At 37.3% G+C, this 19,943-nt stretch overlaps 1 protein-coding gene across 9 annotated transcripts in view; it reads right to left on the bottom strand.

Moving 5' to 3' along the window:
* Positions 1–19,943, bottom strand: part of NCOA3 (nuclear receptor coactivator 3) — a 111,256-nt gene that overhangs the window by 56,512 nt on the left and 34,801 nt on the right. The window contains exon 1 of one of the 9 annotated variants that reach the window (XM_054698102.1): positions 2,912–3,082. The exons of 7 other annotated variants lie outside the window; for them this stretch is intronic. The gene's annotated coding sequence lies outside the window, so the exon portion shown is untranslated. Of the gene's footprint in view, positions 1–622; positions 646–2,911; positions 3,083–19,943 lie in introns of those variants that run through there. One more of the 9 variants, XM_054698106.1, reaches the window with a different exon arrangement.

Below are 19,943 nucleotides of genomic sequence, written 5' to 3'. Positions count from 1 at the left end.
TTCCAAGGAATGTACATATCATCCAAATTAAAGTGAAAAAATGGGGGGGGGGGGGGGGAGGGGGAGAACACACATGTGATTCTCAAAGGAAAAAGAAGAAAATCCAGGTAGTGTATCAGTGCCATACAATTAAAGTTGTAAAAAGAACAGCTATATCCACTAACATAACTATTTATAATCAGTTTAGTCTCCAGCCTAAAATCTAGACGTGTGCCAAAGTAAGTTGGTTCTTAGAATGTATCTTCCATTCCACAACAGTGTAACTAGTAGTTAGCATGAGGTTAAAGAGCAGAAGCAGCTTGGAGTCAGCCAGATACAGACTCAACTCCAGCTCTTTCACTTACTAGTTAGGTAAGTCAACTGACTTAAGCCTTCCTCAAGCCTTAGATTTCATAAATTCTTATGAAGATTAAGTGAAAAAGTATAATTACTAATTACCAGCACAGAGTACATAAATACAATGCTCAATAAATGCTCAATAAATAAAAAATTATTAGCCAAGCAAGACTATTTGCACATAGGAATTCCCAAGCATATTGAAATAAAAAAAAACAATCATTAGCATTAGTTTTCAAATGAATTCAATATTTTCTAACTTGAATTTTTATGATATCCAACTTACTTAGAGGAAGTTGATGGAGGAAGGCAGGTAGGCAGAACTTCTGCAAAGAAAATCTAAGGTTTTCTGGGCCTGCTTGTAAATCAAGTTTCATTTCAGAAATGGAAGGAGTGGCGGAGCAGGAAAAGGAATGAGTCAGAATGTACCTAGAGCCATAAGGGCAAACTCAGGAAACAAATACTGCTGTCCAGTGAGGGAGGTGGACAACAGAATCTACATTAATTTCCAAGTATTATTATGTTGCTGATAAGAAGTATCCAAAGGAGTGTGCTGAGCCAGTCAGTTTGTATCCCCATAATCCACAGTCCAAAGAGAAAACATGTACAGAATCCTGTAAAGTATGGAATTGTTAGGGAAACCGCAGGTAACTTGTCTGGAAACAAGATTCTGCAGAGGCAACAGTTCTAGCACATATGGTGGTCTTGGGACCATAATTTTAAACTACCAAAAATAAGTTTATTCTTATCCCTTTTCATAATTGAAACATTAATCAATCTCACTAACAAATATAAAACCAGTGACAAATAAACCAATTGACATTTTTCCAAAAATAGTAGATATCTGATGGAGGGACATTAATTTTCTTGAACTAAAAAGTAACTGATGAGACCCATATTATCAAAAGCTGTATCACTAGAAAGCTAATGAAGAGGGGAGAAAAATCAAACTGAGCTTTGTTAATAGCCAATCTGAGATGTGCCTCAAGGCAAGAACAAAGAATCAAACTAGGGGAGGGGAGTTGACAGAGGAAAATGCAAACTGTGTAACGCTGATGCTTGAAAACACCAAGTGGACAAAAAGACACCACTGAATATTATGAACATGTTTTTCTGTGGCTGTTGAATATTGAATGGGGTTATTAAACATATTAACTCATTGTTTTTTCCTGCTGCTACAGGCAATGCTCTTGAAGATTCCCTCTGACTTCAGTCCCCTAAAATTTTAGAGATAGGGAACCACCATCTTGGGAAAAGCCAGTTGTTGTTTGCTCATCTTCAAAACACTGCAGATTGTTTATGAATCGATTAAATTTCAGGTTAAAGGCTACATAATATTGGTATAAATTAAACATTCTTCTGCAGTTTATCCAACAATAAATTATATTCTTTGTCAAAACTAACAGATTTCACTTACAACAATGAAGTGCAAGCAATCTGTAGCTATACTGAGAGTAAAAAACAAGGTAAAATTCGTGCAAATCTTACATTAAAAGGTCATCACTTTTTTAAGCTGTATTAACTCAGTAAAAAGTGTTTTTTTACTATGTGTTTTTTTCCTTGGCCTATTATTATGTGTGCAAGTAAACAAGAGGCAGTGTATCTGGTCCCCAAGAGCACGCTGGCTATACGACCACAAACGTCTTTACATATCTTCTGACAAGGGAGACAGGAATTATTTCAAATTACAGTATATCATGCCTAATTAAAGATGGGGTTAAAAAAGGAATGTTATGTATTACCATTATCCTGAAATATATACTAGAAAGGAAAAAAGTCGATTCACAATGTTTATTCTGCAGCCATTAATAAATTATAATAAATGTTAAATCTTGTATGGAGTAAATCTCAAGATTTGTATGATACAGTGAAAACAGAAGCCTGGGTTTCAGAAATCCTAGAGTTTGGAAGTTCAACCTCTTAAAATGACCTTGAATGAGACACTGAATTCAATTAAAGATTACCTAGACTACATACCTTTTAAGATGCCAGACTATACACTGGCACTCAGAAGTAGAAGCAAAAGATGGTTCCCACCATTAATAAGCAGGTGCAAACAGCTACTTTAGTTCTGAAAACTATGTTCATCCAGTAAGTATCTGCTGAGCATCAATGTCCGTCGGACAGTGGGGATATAAGGAAGAACCAGAAGTTGAAGAAATGGAGCCGATTAAGAACATTAAAGGAGGGACAGAAACTGAGCTGTGGTAATGATAAAGCACTATTTAAATGCAAATGAAAACAAAACCAAAACCATTTTGAGGGGTTGGGGTTATTAGTGAAAATTGAATGTACAGATAATTTCTTAAATTATTTTCCACAGCTATCATCAAAATGCCATGAAGTTTCCTTAAAACACATAGGGAAAGGAGAACAAAACACTAATAAAATGTTAACCATTTATGTAAAAATTATGAGACATGGTAATCATTAATGGGAAATATAAAGGACTGAAAATGAAAGCTATTTTTAAAACAACATATTCAGGAAACTATGCTATACATTTTGCTTACACAAGGATACTATCCACTGAACAATGGCAATAAATATAACTATTCTGCATTTTTCTCATTACCTTGAGATTAAGGAGACAACTAAAAAATCCGGTTTAGCAGACTGGTTTATTAACAGGCCCCATATCCTTGGCTGAATTGTAGTGCTAATGACATGGTTACTAAAACAAGCATGTGAGCAAGCCGCTTGCTGGTGCTTGTTCAGCCTCCCTCTCCCCCCTCTCTGGGAAATACTGCATGCAGTGCTGCACGATCACACAAAATAAATACAGGAAAAGGGGTGGGAGGGTTGGGTGGGGAGGTGCGCGAAGCACTGGGCTCCACCAGTGGCAGGCGTTCCACAAGAATTGCTACAGGGTCAAAAGTTTACAGTGGTTTCAATTTCACCTTTTAGCAGCCAATCAGGAAGCAGAGACTGCATGCTGACCCCTCAGGCTGCAAATGAACATTAACTCATTGGCTACCGGGACTGCATACCAGGATCCTTTCCTAGTAAAGCTCTCCTTTTTCTTTTCTTCTTTTTTGGTTGGGAGGGGAACATTTTAAGTTCAAGGTGACTATTTCATTTCAGATTACATGTTTTTGACAGTTGAGGGGCAAAATGATCAAGCAACCATCATCTTCATCTTTCTCCTTGAAATCTGCGTCTTTATCCTGCGATCCCTAACAAACAAATCATTAATGCTAATATTAAGACAAAGAGTGAACTTATGCAGGTTAAGGAAGCAGATTTATCTCCATGAGGGTGAAATTCCATGAGCAATTTACAATAAGATGAAAGATGACGCTGGTTGTGCTTCCAGTAAATGCTTTAAAAATAACTCAGATAATGAAGACATTTAAAGTATCTGCATCCCAATTTTTTATTTGCATAGATTCCCCACCTCCTCTCCAAGTCATTACTATTAACATCCAACAAGCCTATTTTAATACTGCAAATCTACCAAGATGAAGGCATAGTTCCTAAAGTTTAAGCTTTCTCTTCCATTATTCCCCCCTCCAAATACCCCGCAGTGATGCTCTATGTAATAAACTAAAAAAATGAACCCTTTGGCAATAGACACAACTGCTCCCTTATTTGTCTTTTTATGTAAATTTCCTGCAAATGCAGAGAACATCGGTGAACTAGTCCATTAAATACTTTTTTCAACATTCTGTATTTAATACTGAGGCAAGGTTAAATATAGATCTATACTCCATACACACATTTTAAAAACTAGATTTCTTTGAAGCAGTATATGATGAAAGTGGAGTTACATTAACTGTTCTATAGGTAAAAATCAGTTAAATCTAAAATATGCAGATGTTTGATTTTGTATATGGTAACCTTTTTCTTATTAATACATATAGGTGGTCGAAATTTAGCGGTCTTATTAACTTAAATTTAATCTTATATTTAGAAGAGCCTGGGACCACTGTCCCTGCCAAAGAAAATTACTTACTGTAGGTTATTCATTTCTTTATCCAAGCAAACAAAGTAAGACACCACAGTTATTTCTGAAAACACAAAGGTAGTCTCTTGCTTAATGCTGAAGGACCTCAAAATACATACTGTATAAAGGTTCCATAGGGACTTTAATTGTCAGTTAACAGTAAATAAACTTGATGCGTTGTATGGAGTTTTTTTAATTCAACATTCAAACAAGCAGTTTTCTAGTAACTACTCCCAACCCTTGAAGATTTAATCTTATGCATATTTGTCAATAAAATATCTATGCTTTTTAAATCTAGAATTTTTTCTAAACATGCCTGACAGAAGCTTTTTCATATACTATATTAGAGGATTCTTCTGTGTATCTTCTTTTTATAAGATGGCCTCATTTTGAAAGAAAATGGATGCGATAAAATTTTACATCAAGTCAGCATGTTAGCAAGAAGCTTTTTTGTGTGTTCTGAATTTGATTAATACAAGCCAAGGTCACTTCCTGAAAGATGCCTACCACTGCAGCTGCAGGCAAACTAGGCTCCAGCGCTCAGTCTGGGGGGAAGGGAACGGGTGATGGCATTTATTAACACTCCATCTCCACCAGCTTCTAAGTAAGGAGGGGTGGGAAAGAAAGTCTAGAGTTCTTGGCATACAAAGATTAAAATATTTCCACTCAATATTTAAAACAGAAAAGCAATTCAGTATATATAATGTTCACATTGCACAATTATCTACTTCACTACTGCAACCAACATGTTAAAAACATTTCATTTAAGGGCCTCCCTGGTGGCGCAAGGGGTTAAGCACCACACTAAGAAGTGATCTGCAGCCTCTGCAGCACACATTTGATCCCCAGGCAGCCAGGGAACAACCCACATGGAGAAGCAGACCTCTCCAGTCTTGCCCGCTGCTCCCCTCAGCAGTGTATTTCAGTCACTCTGCCTGTTCTGTTCCGCACTCTCTGGTGAATCCTCTCACTCCTCCTCCCCACCGCATTTCTGGCCTGTGCCGCAGCTCTTGTATGCATAAATAAATAAATCTTTAAAAAAAAAAAAAAGTTAAAAAAAATTGCACTTAATATTACACAAACTATCTAATACCAGATATTGAAGTAAACTTAGCATTCAACACAGTAAGACCAGTATTTGCTATGCAAAACGCCTACAAAGGAAGATAGAGGACCTTGAAGAAAAGAGAATCAAAGATTCAAATTTGTCTTATCTAAAACCAAGGACAGCCTAAAAGTCATGAAAATAGAAATGCAAAACACACAAAAAAGCCTTCATTGCAAAATATTTTATAAAGTTTTGTACCGAAATTCAATTTTCATCTAACATTAATATAAATATGGTCTCAGTGCTCAAAAATAAACATCCATCAAAATATACATTATTAGGAACTAGAACAAATAGTCACTCTAAATAATGAACAGCAACAATTTATTGAGCAATTACTATATATAGCTAGGAAAGCATAGTAAGTATTTTGCCTGTCCTCTGAAATTCTATATACATTTCAACTAACCCTATAAAATATTCTGTCCCACAATCCAGAAATGTATGTGCTCCTTGTCAATTTCTGTATGTAACCCTAGTTAATTTTTTCTTGCCTACCAGATTCCGTGGGGAGAGAGGTATGGTTGAGCCATGATATTCCACAGAGATGCATAATCAAACAAAACACCTCTGTGCTTTTTTAAAGGTTGTATTAATAAATACAAAATCTGGTCCTTTTTTTAGTCATCAGCATGTGCAAAGAGATATTATTTCTATTTTCTACATAAATTAAGGCAATAATTTTTTCCCTCCCTAATGTTCCCCATCTTTTTATTCTTATTGAAGTTTTGATTCAATGACTTCAATGAGTTAGGGGGAAAAAAAAGCTGAACAGATGTTAGATGCTAAAGTTCAAACAAATTGGTAATTTCTTTTGGTCTTTTTCCTTTCAGTGACTAGCAGCAGGAAAGGGCTATTATTTAATAGGCACAGAGCTTTGTATACACATTAAGTGTTTTTAAAATCATTTTAGGAAAAAGGAAACCAAGTAAAAAAGAATAATTTGAGAAGTCCCTGAATTCAATTCTCTCTACTCACTGGGCATGACCAAGAAAGACATGCAGAAGAGTTCCGCAGAACCTAATCACACAGTTTTGAGATAGAACAAACCCTAAAAATTCAGTTATTCCTATGTCTCCCTAGGAAACTTTGTGGGTTCCTGAGGTAGGGCAAATTTTTCTTCAATTTCTCCTCGTCACTATATTCTTTATTCCCACCACCAGAATTATTCCAAAAATAAAACAAAGCATAGAGATGTAGCTAGCTAGCTTCTTGCCATAAACCAGGTCAAGGAAGGTAGCATCATTCCCTCCCTTCTCCAACTAAATCATTCTTCTTCCCTGGCTTTATCCAAATCTTGATACCCCACATGTTCATCATCCGACAACACAAAACAAACTAAACTGGGGCCACAGCAGCTTGCTGCCTGTCTTCTTCCTGCACCAATCTAGTTCCAGTACTAAAAATAGAAGCTAAAAGGAAATATTAACTATAAAATAAAAGCAAACAAAATATCGACCAGAACGTCTTCCTGCTCTGCCAGAATGGCTGACAAAGATTCACTCAATGAGTGTTTTTTGCTTGTTTGGTTTTTAAGACTCACAAATATTCTACGCCACCAAACTGGACAGATTTTATTTTTCCTTCAAGATTTTTCAGTGATATGATATCCAAAGTACAATACCATATAAAATGGTAGGACCACTCAGGAGTAATGTAACTACGCCATCTGGCTCCTCTTTTAAAAGCACATAAGACTATAAGCATCAACCATACCTCTCAAGTGAAAAAGCTAATACTTTGTCATTCCTAGCACAGAATAACAATAAATATAAATAATTCACTTCACAAATATTTGTTAAATGATACCACAGTTTACTGTACTGTCATTTTATTCCAGGTTCTATGGAAACACAGGTTAAGTAAGTCATGAGACCCTCACAGAAGTCCTGAATTCAGAAAGCTCAGTGCCTCTGGGCAAAGGAAGGTGCTCAGATGACTTCAGAAAGACCTAAACACATGCCGCCTTTGAGATGGGACAAACCCAAAAAAAAAAACGAACAAAGGATAAAAATCACAGACTTGGGGAGGGAAGCACACAAGGGACCGTGGTGATGGTTCACAGGCGAATCGGTGGCAGGAATTTTAAAGGGACTACACCTGAGAGGAGAAAGCACACATTGCACAAAAATGAAGAATGATGTAAAATATACATAAATAAATTTTTTAAAAATTAAAAATAAACTTTAAAAAACACCAAAAAAAAAAATCACAGACGTACATTTTACCAAATAGTAAATGAACAACTAAGAGGCAAATAAGATATTTCCAGAAAGTGATTAAGTGCCAAAAAGGAATTAAGTAGGGTGATATGATACAGAAAAGACAAGGAAGGTAAGAAGAGGGAGTCATTTCAGGTAGGGAAAGAAAGGGCTTTCTTTGGATGAAGCATTTCATCTGCCCCCTGATAGGAACCAACCATGCAAAGAGTGAAACTTTGCAAAGAGTGAACCAGCATACAGCACTGACAGGAGAAATTAATCAAATATCTATTTTTATTATCAGTAAGTCTAACAGTCTCAACCTTCTCACTTCCAATCAGATCCTTATAGTCAACCAAGTTTATGTGCTTATCTGCCTAAAACATACTGGGCTTCATTTGAAATTTTAAATTTAATAAAGTCAACAAAAGAACCATAGTTAAAGCCAGCATACAACAAAGCTTTCCGGGAAGCATTAGTAATGGATGGAGAAGGAGGTTTAGTAAAAACAATGCTTATTTAATGGGTTTGGAGGGAGAAGACAGATTCAAATTCTCCAGCTCTAACTACTTATTATGTTACCAGTTCTCCTCTATAAAATAAGGATAATTTCTCTTCCCTTACTATAGCAAATGGCACTTACAAGACTGCATGACCGAGTCCCCTACCACCATCAACACTGTAGGGAAAAACAGGAAAAAACTGCAGGAAAAAACATGCAATTCTATCCATTCTTTAATAGGGACCCCCAGGGCCTCACACAAAGTTTATTCTTATTTGAACCTAGCTTATTAGAATTGTGTGTGTCTACTTTCCTAATCTCACAGCAAATTGGGAAGGAGACTGTAAGAATAAAGTATTGACAACAACAGCAAAGCACTACTAAATGACTGGCAAACAATAGAAAAAAAAAACTCTTAGAATTATAATGGTCTCAAAGAAACAGTCTAAAGAGAAATAATCTTGTTTTAATTCATGATACAAGAGGACTCACCACCAACAACAACAAAGAGTAATAATAAAGCTCCTAAGTTCTGAATCATTAAGAAAAGATTAAATACACTTAAACTACTCGAAAAGGGGAAAGTTGGAACCAGTTCTGAGGGTTAAATTTCTTTTACAAGCGTTGTGCCTGATTGGTTGTGTTTTTGGTAATACACAGTAATCATTTCACTTTTGGTTCTTCTGTACTTTTTCCCTCCTTTTCCCTGCCCCAGTTTGGGGTTGTGAAGAACAGAATGTCAGAGGACAAGTAGCAATGGTTAGAAAACTTGGTGACCTACAGTAGGGAGTCAGAGTTAATGCGTGAAAAGGATTCCATTAAGTACAACACAAAATCCATAAGCATAAAGAGAGAAACATTTAAATACAATTTAGTTCAGCTATTATTGTAGGTTCCATACCTCAAAAAAAAGTTCTAACAAAGTTGACACCAACTGGACAAATCTAATTCAATCTATCAAGATAATTATGGCAATGGATATAATAATGACCTAAAATTCATGAATCCACAATTTATATGAAGAAATATATACACACCAAATGAAAATGCTTAGAGTAGCAAGTCAACTAATCAGTATAGTAGGAACTATAAAAATCACTATTTGGCAGGGAGCCTCCCTGGTGGCGCAAGGGGTGAAGTCTTAGCACTGTGAAGCTGTCCACAGCCACTGCAGCACTGAGTTTGATCTACCCACATGGCGCAGACGACCTCTCCTGTCTCACCCGCCGCTCCCCTCAGCAGTGTATTTCAGTAGAACTGCCTGTTCTGCTCCCAGCTCTGTCTCCAGTAAATCTTCCCCCCACCAACAAACACACACCCCTCTGGCCTACATCCCAGTTCTTGTATGCGTAAGTAAATAGTCTTTTTTTTTAAAAAAAAGTCATAGATTAAAAGACACCTGAGGAAATACAACAGTTGAATGCAATGCCACAATTAAGGAGAAATAAAAATAATTAAAAGGCAAATAACAGACTGGAAGAAAAACACCTATCTATAAACAAACAAGGAATTAAAACCCAGAATACATAGGAACTCTTAACAAATTAAATTAGTGAGTAAAGAGAACAGGAAAAATGGAAAACGACTAAGAACACGCAGTTCACAAAAACAAAAATGGCCCAAGGGTCAACACTAGAACATGCACAACTCTTCAAAGGATTAGAGTAATGGAAAATCCAGAAATGAAAGAAAATGGTACTAGTTGACAAAGACAGTAATTCTAATGCTTGTATTCTTTAGGCTCAACAAGCCCATGGCTAGAAATATAATGCAAATACATCAAGATATAAAAGATGTACTAAATAAGGATATTTAATATAACCTATAAAAGAGTCCCAACAAGGGAGGAATAATTAGCATCAAGAGGGGATTATAAATTCTAATTTGATACAAGTTCCTTAAGGTGAGATATTGCAGTTTGCTTTGTTTTTCCCACCAATTCAAAAACATTATCAAACGCCTACCTTATACCAAGTTGAATATATATAATAAAGACAGTTTTTCCCTTGTTTTTGTTTTTGTTTTTTTTTTTAAGATTTATTTATTTATTTATTTATGCAAACAAGCACTGGGTAAAGTCAGAAGTGTGGGAAGGTGAAAGAATTCACCAGAGCCAGAGCGGGGAGCAGAGCAGGCAGAAGGACCGAAGTACACTGCTGAGAGGAGCAGCGGGCGGCAGGAGGGGTCTGCGCGCCATGTGGGACCCTCCTCCGGTGGCCAGGGGAGCAGCCGGGCATCGAACCTGCGCTGCAGAGCCTGCAGGCAGCTTCGCAACACAGCGTTCAACCAATGCGCCACCGGGGAGGCCCAGTTTTTCCCTTGTTACAGAAGTTAAAATGATTTTTCCAATGAAAATCTCTTCCAATAAACTTGTTTTAAGAACGATTAAGTAGTGGGAAAATACAAACTACAGATGTTACCGAAATATAGTCTGTGATTCACACAAAAACCTTAGCTCTACCAAGGTGGAACTAGTAAAATTGCAAAACGTTTTTTTTAATTTCTGGAATATTAAAAAAAGCAAAACAAAATGTAGCTAAAATGAATCAGGGAAAAAAAATATTTTAAACCAGTTTCATGGGCAGTTCCTTACTCCCTTCAGTAAGGCGATAACCTCTCGTAAGCTAGGTAGGTTGGCAAGGGAGGGAAGCAGCACCCACCTGGGCAACTTCTAATGACAAAGCCCACACACACCAGCTGAGCACGTATGGTACGGCTGTTTATCCCACAGACATCATCCTTTTAGACATGTACAGATCGGAAACATCACTGAGAACAAGTTGTGAGAAATACCAAAGCAGGTCTTTCAAGCCTTCAAGGGGGAAAGCACATCCAGGCTTTCAGAAGACAGACACTAACAACTCTCACACAGATCTTAACATCTTCCATCGCCAAGACACTTGTAGAGTACAAGTAGAAAATACGGTAACAACACTTAGTATTTTTACAGTACTGTTAATTGTTAATTATTCTAATAATATGCATTGCCTTATTAGGAAGGGTCTCATTCCACAGATAATACTTGATAAGTACCTGTGGAAAGTGGTAATTCCTGACCTAAAGATATTCTAAGCAGAGTTAAACCAATCGGGATGTTTAGCTATCTTCAAGTCATTAACTAGATTCATTTAGATAAAAATCCAGCAAAACTCAATTCTCTTAAGTCCAAAACTGACATTTTAAATAGAAAAATAGGGTCACTAAAACCTCTTGTAACTTTCTAATCACAATCTTTCTCCTTTCTTAACAATTACAATCAATGAAAACCAACAACAAAATATTCAAAAATGAGACAAGTTTAAATTCAGTGATCCTGATCAAATAGTCACTCAGCAGCTAACATGTTCTCTAATCCAGAATAGTCCAAAGTGAACTTGCAGCCTGTCAAATCACCTAATATTTGTTTGCCCTTATATTACAAAGGTTTTATGATGGCTAGCATAATCATCTACCTGAAATCTTTTTTGCCAACATTGATACAACATACCCAAAAACAAAGCTTTTTTTTTTTTTTTTTTTTTTTTTGGCTACCTGTCATCTTAGAGCTTATAGTCACAAAAAAAGGGTCACATTTCTTCTCCAAAAAGAATTAATGTTCTCTGAGCAAGAGAAGCAGAAGCCCGAGAGAAGGCCAGAGAGCCCAAAGTGAAGACCCGCTGGGGGCTGGGAGGACTGCCAGCCTACCAGCCCCCCAGCACCCCTGCCTGCCGTGTACCTGGGTAATCCCAATAAAAACCTGCAAAACCAAAAAAAAAAAAAAAAAAAAAAAAAAAAGAAAAAGAATTAATGTTCTCTGAGTGCCTTTAATTGGAATCTAGATTAAGAAAATCTGGATAGCACCACATATTAACTGATCCTTATTAAATAAAAGATTGTATTTTGAATATAATTAATCCCAAACAATTTCTACCCGTTTTGTCATTCCAATTATTTTTATTCACCATTTTAAACCTCAGAAAATATTGTTTAAAATTATTTTAGGGCCTCCCCTAGTGGCGCAGCAGCTGAGCACTAGGCTGCAAAGCTGCCCGCAGCCTCCACCGCGTCAGTTCGATCCCTGGCCGCCGGCGAGGGTCCCACATGGCACGACAGACCTCTCCTGTCTCACCCGCTGCTCGCCTCAGCAGTGCATTTCGTCAGTCTGCCTGTTCTGTTCCCCACTCTGTCTCTGGTGAATTCTCTCACCCTTCCGTACTTCTGACTGTACCCAGTGCTTGTATAAATAAATAAATAAATAAATCTTTTGAAAAATAAAAAATAAAAATCATTTTAAAGCAGATCCTACCATAAAGAGAAGGAATATTTACTAAAATCCTTGAATACATACCAATTCTTTGTCTGTAGGTATAGAACACTAAAGTTTATGGAGGTTAGGTTAATGTGCTCAAGTTCTTCTAAAGTGGCCAGAGGATACAAACACTGCAGGAAAGCAGGCTACAGTTTGGAGTAGCAGTGGACTAGGGCATAACCTTATATAGTCCATATATTCCATTCTTCCTCATCTTTTCTGTATGCCCACTGAGATAATGTATTCCACGATAATTTCTTTTCATTAACAACCAATTTTGTCAATTCAATCCCGTTTCTGAAAATACACCAATGAGGTTAAGTTAGTTAAGATTTATTATCTTTAGAGGGGCCTCCCTGATGGCGCAAGGGGTTAAGACACAACCTCTGTTTATCTTCGCCTTCACTATCACTGCTTTGGGTGATGTGTCTGTAAAGATGTCTTTGATGTGCAAATCACGTAGTGTTTCGCCTATATTTCCTTCTATATATTTTATGGTTTCAGGTCTTATGTCTAATTCTTTAATCCATTTTGAGTTGATTTTTGTGTATGGTGTGAGGTAGTGGTCGAGCTTCATTCTTTTGCATGTAGCGACCCAGTTTTCCCAGCACCATTTATTGAACAAACTTTCTTTGCTCCAATGCATAGTCTTTGCTCCTTTGTCAAAGATTAGTTGACCATAAATCTGTGGGTTTATTTCTGGATTTTCTATTCGATTCCATTGGTCTGTATGTCTGTTCTTGTTCCAATACCATGCAGTTTTGATGATTATGGCTTTGTAGTAGAGTTTGAAGTCTGGGAGTGTGATGCCTCCATTCCCTTCTTTTTTTTTCAGGAGAGCTTTGGCTATTCGGGGTTTTTTGTGATTCCATATGAATTTCATCAATAATTGTTCTATTTCTTTGAAGAATGACATTGAAATTTTGATTGGAATAGCATTGAATCTGTATATTGCTTTTGGAAGGATGGCCATTTTAATAATGTTTATTCTTCCAATCCATGAGCAGGGGATATCTCTCCATTTCTTTGTGTCTTCTTCTATTTCTTTTAACAGTGTTTTATAGTTTTCTTTGTATAGGTCCTTTACCTCTTTTGTTAGATTTATTCCCAAGTATTTGATTTTTTTTGTTTCAATAACGAAAGGGATGTTTTTTTTGATTTCTTCTTCTTCAGATTTATTGTTTGTGTATAGGAAGGCTACTGACTTTTGCGTGTTGATTTTGTATCCTGCCACTTTACTGAACTGATTGATGAGTTGAATTAGCTTTTCTGTGGAGTTTTTGGGGTTCTCTATGTATAATATCATATCGTCTGCAAATAGTGATAGTTTGACTTCTTCTTTTCCTATTTGGATTCCTTGGATGTCTTTCTCTTGTCTTATTGCTCTGGCTAGGACTTCCAGTATTATATTGAAAAGCAGTGGTGAGAGTGGACATCCTTGTCTTGTTCCAGATCTTAATGGAATTGCTTTCAGCTTTTCACCATTGACAATGATACTGGCTGTTGGCTTGTCATAGATGGCCTTTATGATGTTAAGGTATGTTCCTTGTATCCCAAGAATTTCAAGGGCTTTTATCATGAATGGGTGTTGCACTGCACAGCAAAAGAGACAATAACAAAAACAAAGAGAAACCCCACCAACTGGGAGAACATTTTTGCACCCAACACTAATGATAAAGGACTGATCACAAAAATCTGCAAAGAGCTGATGAGACTCAACAACAACAAAGAAAATAATCCAGTCAAAAAATGGGCAGAAGAGCTAAAAAGAAACTTCTCTGAAGAGGAATTGCAAATGGCCAACAGGCATATGAAAAAATGTTCAACATCACTTGTCATCAGGGAAATGCAAATCAAAACTACCATGAGATACCATCTTACACCAGTGAGAATGGCACATATTAAAAAAACTAGCAACAACAAATGTTGGCGAGGGTGTGGAGAAAAAGGAACTCTTCTGCACTGTTGGTGGGAGTGCAAACTGGTCCAACCACTGTGGAAAGCTGTGTGGAGATTTCTGGACCTACTAAACATAGAGCTTCCATATGATCCAGCAATTCCACTCCTAGGTATTTACCCAAAGGACACAGAAACATCAATTCCAAAGAACACCTGCACCCCTATGTTTATAGCAGCACTGTTTACAATAGCTAAGCTTTGGAAACAACCCAAATGCCCAAAAATAGATGACTGGATCAAGAAGATGTGGTACATATATACCATGGAATATTACTCAGCATTCAAAAAAGATAAACACATGCAATTTGCAGCAACATGGATGGCGCTGGAAGGGATCATGCTCAGCGAAATAAGCCAAAAAGAAAAATACCGGATGGTCTCACTCATAGCAGGAATCTAGAAAACTTAAATAAGGGACCAGGAAAATGAATAACTATAAGAAAGTGAAAATCAAAATCAACAAAAAACTAAGAACCAGAGACACTTTTAGGGGGGCAGGGGCGGGAGGGGAGGGATTGGGGTCAGAATGGGGGGGCTGCAATTGTATGGGGAATATAACAATAAAATTTATTAAAAAAAAATAAAAAAAATAAAAATAAAAAAAATTAAAAAAAAGACACAACCTCTGAAGCTATCCACAGCCACTGCAGCATAAGTTTGATTCCCCAGCCTGCCAGGGAGGTGACCCAGCAGACCTCTCCTGACTTGCCCGCTGCTCCCCTCACAGCAGTGTATTTCAGTCAATCTGCCTGTTCTGCTCCCCACTGTCTCTGGTGAATCCTCTCACCCCCCCCGCATCTCGGGCCTGTGCCCCAGTTCTTGAATGCATAAATAAATAAATCTTTTTTAAAAAGAGATTTATTATCTTTAGAACAAATAATACCAAATAAAGTTTTCAAAGTGCTTGTATGTAATTTTAATACAGTTCAATTAAATATTTAGCCACAGGAATAAAGTATCCTATGCAACACCATGAACCACTGCAGTGATACAGACAACCTAATGCTACCAGGAGGTCTGCCATTTATGTGACCCTAGAGGGAAATACAGGAAATAATTTGACAATGTGCCTTTCAACAGCTTTTTATACAGACCTATGTGAAAATACCAACTCTATATTCCCATAACAGTAATACCCAGAGGTCTAAAAACATGTAGAAATGAGAAAACTTACAAACTCTCATCGCCAAAACAAGCCATTTTATAAATTTTACTCATTCAACAAATTTTAACTGAATACCTACTATATATATATATATATATATATATATATATATGCAAACCAGGAAACAAAAGATGCTCTCAGGAGTTGTCCTGTACCTCGATCATCCCATGGTATTTAATATTTCTCAAATCTACCCATTTCTAATTTCATAACTACTGCCCTTTAGTAGTTTAGATAGTATGTTTCCCTGATTAATCCAGAAGTTCACCTTTATTCTTCACTTAAGTCTCAGTTGAATCAGAGTAATTTTTCCAAGCCCCTATTTAAGCTCTTATAGGCCTACACAGTTCAAATTCCTTCCCAGGTTCATTTCTAAAGATCTCTCCTTGTACCTAATGGCCCAGCCACATTAAATAAATTCCCATTTCGTAAAGAACACCCGAATTGCTGTTCAAGTGTTGTTGCACAAGTTGCTCTGTCAGAATGTTGTTCTATTCAACCACCAGCCACCTCCATATTCTACCTTTTAAGACTCCTCCTGAAAACTTATTCAGATGTCTCATCTTTCTAGCATAAAGATGTCTTATCTTTCTAGCCCACCCTGCAAACCCAAACTGGGTTTTACACTCCTCCAATGAGCCTGAAAACTAACGCCCATGAACATTCCTATTGTGATAATCACATGGTAACTGCCTCCATTCTTGTTCTCCCCACCCAACCCATGAGTATTCCTTCACCTTTTACTTGCATTTATGTTTCCATTACATTTTGCCATTAATTTAAGCATTTACTATGCCTCCACCCAAATTCTTGAAATGTGAATTTTTACACTACAAACTTGATAAATTAAATCATTAAATAGAATACAGATGGTGGTTAAGATCATCATAATGCCAACTAGGGACAAGAAGTGAAACCTCCAACTAAGAATTCACTTCCAAGCGGAATCTGTAACCCAGAAAATACATGAGGCTGGAAATGGAAAGCACACTGGTTGGTTAGTGATTCTCAAATGGTTAATGGTTATTCTTAACTAGAGCCAAGGATGTTCTCCTCAAAAAGAGCATTCTTCAAAGAATGCTCTTCAGAGTCTGAATCTGTATATTAAGTCACAGAGTCTGAATCTGTATATTAAGTCACAATGCCTAACACATAGTAGGTACACAAAATTTTGCTGATTAAATGAGGAGGAAAGACACATACCAGTAAATATGGACAAGATGCACAGAGATACTGGAGAGAATCATTCTACATAGAGGTCAAAACACCTGGAAGTTGGTTACATAAAACCTCAACATTTGGGGCCTCCCCGGTGGCGCAGCAGTTGAGCGCTGGGCAGCCTCTGCAGCGCCGGCTCGATCCCCAGCCGCTGGGCGAGGGTCCCACATGGCACACAGACCTCTCCTGCTGCCCGCTGCTTCCCTAAGCAGTGTACTTCGTCAGTCTGCCTGTTCTGCCCTCTGCTCTGGCTTTGGTGAATTCTCTCACCCTCCCATACTTCTGACTGTACCCAGTGCTTGTATAAATAAATAAATCTTTAAAAAAAAAAAAAACCTCTTAACATCTGAGAAATTGTCTGAACAAAATATTCTACTACCACTACACATGTGACTATTTTTTTGGTTACAAGCAAAATGGAAAAAAAAGTGAAATACTTGAAAAACAAATCTTCCATGAAATGCATGGTATTTAAATTTACAGTATTGACATACCAGAAATTACTTAATTCGTATAGGTTAAAATATAATTAAAAGATGCCAACAGATATGATTTTCTGGAATTTAAGATAATCCCTCCATCCCTCCATCACCCCCTCCCCTCAATGATTTACTGCCGTGCTCTGAACACTAAATATACTCAGATTTCTGTTCTAGGAATAACGTATGGAATTCTGCAAGACATAAGAGACCACCTCTGGCTCCAGCATGCTTTGCAGTATATGAGGAAACTAGTCTGCCCAGAAAAGACAAAAGTCATGGAAAATACAGTAGAGAAATCGATCATGAAACAGCCATCTACAAGCCAAGAAGACCTCAGAAAAAACTAACCAGGCAGATACATAACTTGATATCAAGGCTACAGAATTGTGAGAAAATAAACTTCTGCTAAGCCAGCTACTGGTCTGTGGTACTTTGTTACAGCAGCCCTAGCAAACTAATACAGCCTACTCATGCTAAAATTAGATAGGGTTTACAAAATGGCAACATATTTCTAGCTGTAGTCCATGGTTCCTCAAGCGACCAACACAACTTAAAATTAGACACATTTCCAAAGTCAAAAATAAAAAATCAAACAGTAAAGACAGCAATTATATACATCATATACTTATAGTGTAGTGCTATGTACACTATTTGGGCTATGGCTGATCCAAAACACTAATTTGTTTTGAAGGAAACATTCAGAATATGCATATTATGAAGTTTTATGTGCACCTATTTAAAGACAGTCCTCTCAAATTGTACAACAGCAGAGACACTTTTTGGATAAAAGAAACACAGACATTGTATCCAGAGAGAGGGATTTAAACCTCGGTGTTGCCATTTACTAGTTATGAGGCCTTAGGGAAGTTATTTCACCTCTCTGACCCTCAAATTCCTCAACTGTAAATGGTGATGAAAATAGTATTTTACTGGATTATCAGGATTAGCAAGAGCTAAATTATGCACCTGGCACAATTCCTAACACAAGATAGGTAACTAAATTAATGGTAGCTATGACATAATCATCATCCAGAGAAAACATGCATGAAAAATATCTCTGGTAAAAGGAACTCTTAAACCTTCCTGGAAGGCAATTTTTGAAATATCTATTCAAAAATTAAGGATACCCCTTTGATCCAGAAGGAGTCTGTCCTATGGAACTATCTGTCAAGTAAGTAAAGATGGAAGAGAAAAGATGGTCTCTGTGGCAGTGGTTTTTTGTCTGTTTTTTTAAGATTTATTTACGTATACAACAGCCAGGGTACAGGCCAGATATGGGGGGTGAGAGGAATCACTAGAGACAGAGTGGGGAACAGAACAGGCAGACTGACTGAAATACACTGCTGAGGGGAGCAGCAGGCGAGTCAGGAGAGGTTTGCTGCGCCATGTGGGTAGCTCCCTGGCCAACCGGGGATCAAACTCGTGCTACAGAGGCTGCAAATTGCTTCACAGTGTGGTGCTTAACCCCGTGTGACACCAGGGAGACCCAGTGGCAATGTTTTATTACCAATCAATAGAAGTCTGGTTTAATACTGGACTATCCTAGATCCATATTTGTCATTATTTTTAAAATGAAGTAGATCTCCACATACTGACAAAGATGGAAAGGCAGAAAAAGCAGAATAGACTCCAACAATGCAAAAACCTTGTTTTTATGTATGTTTGGAAGTGGCTATGGAAAGATACAATACCAACCACAGTTTTCCTTTTTTCTCAAATATTCTTACAAGCATTTTTTTAATTTCATGCTTTTTTTTTCCAAAAAGAATAAGCATGGATGTACACATCTTTTGAGACTAATCCTGTGCTAGAGTTAAGAATGTTAAAACTTCAAAGAAGGGCCTCCCGCGTGGCGCAGCGGTTGAGCGCTGGGTTGCGAAGCTGCCCGTAGCCTCTGCAGTGCTGGTTCGATCCCCGGCTGCTCCCCGGCCACCGGAGGAGGGTCCCGCATGGCGCGCAGACCTCTCCTGCCGCCCGCTGCTCCCCTCAGCAATGTACCTCGGTCCTTCTGCCTGCTCTGCTCCCCGCTCTGGCTCTGGTGAATTCTCTCACCCTCCCGCGCCTCTGACTGTACCCAGTGCTTGTATAAATAAATAAATCAATCTTAAAAAAAAATAATAATAAAAAAAAAAAATAAAACTTCAAAGAAAAATATATTGTACATTAACCTCCATCTTCATTGGAAAAAAAAACCCATAGATAATTCAAAATCAATTTCTATCTGATAGCCTTCAGTTTCTATTTCTCAGTCAATTCAAATTTTATAATTACAAAACATTTTAAAAACTTTTTTATTTGCACATAACCAGTCACATACTCAAACTCTTCATCCCCTCCTTTCCAAATAATCCAGTTAAATATTCATCTCATAAAATCACTTCAATATTACCTAAAGAAATTAATCTGCTTCCAAAACGAGACAAAGTTGTTGGAATGATTCGACGTTTCAGATTAGTATGAGCTGCAATTTTCCTACATTTTTGAAGATAATAAAAATTTTACTACCCAGAACAATTCTGAGACTGGGATCATGAAAAGTCACACTGCATTTAGAAATCACCTCGCTTCATAGATGAGGGGAAAGCAGCACAAAAAATTACTTGACCAAGATCACACAATAACAAAAGACAGAAGGAGGAGTACAGGGAGGGCCCTGACCTCCCCGACTAATATTCCCTTTTCTAGATTATAACTGCTTTACATTATAGCTTACAATTTTAAAGCAATTCCTTTTATCA

The sequence above is a fragment of the Talpa occidentalis genome, unplaced genomic scaffold, assembly GCF_014898055.3.
Source record: "Talpa occidentalis isolate TD23 unplaced genomic scaffold, MPIMG_talOcc4v2.1 talOcc4.10, whole genome shotgun sequence".
Lineage (NCBI taxonomy): Eukaryota > Metazoa > Chordata > Mammalia > Eulipotyphla > Talpidae > Talpa > Talpa occidentalis.
Note: the sequence above shows the minus strand (reverse complement) of the source record. Positions and strands in the feature narration are given on the sequence as shown.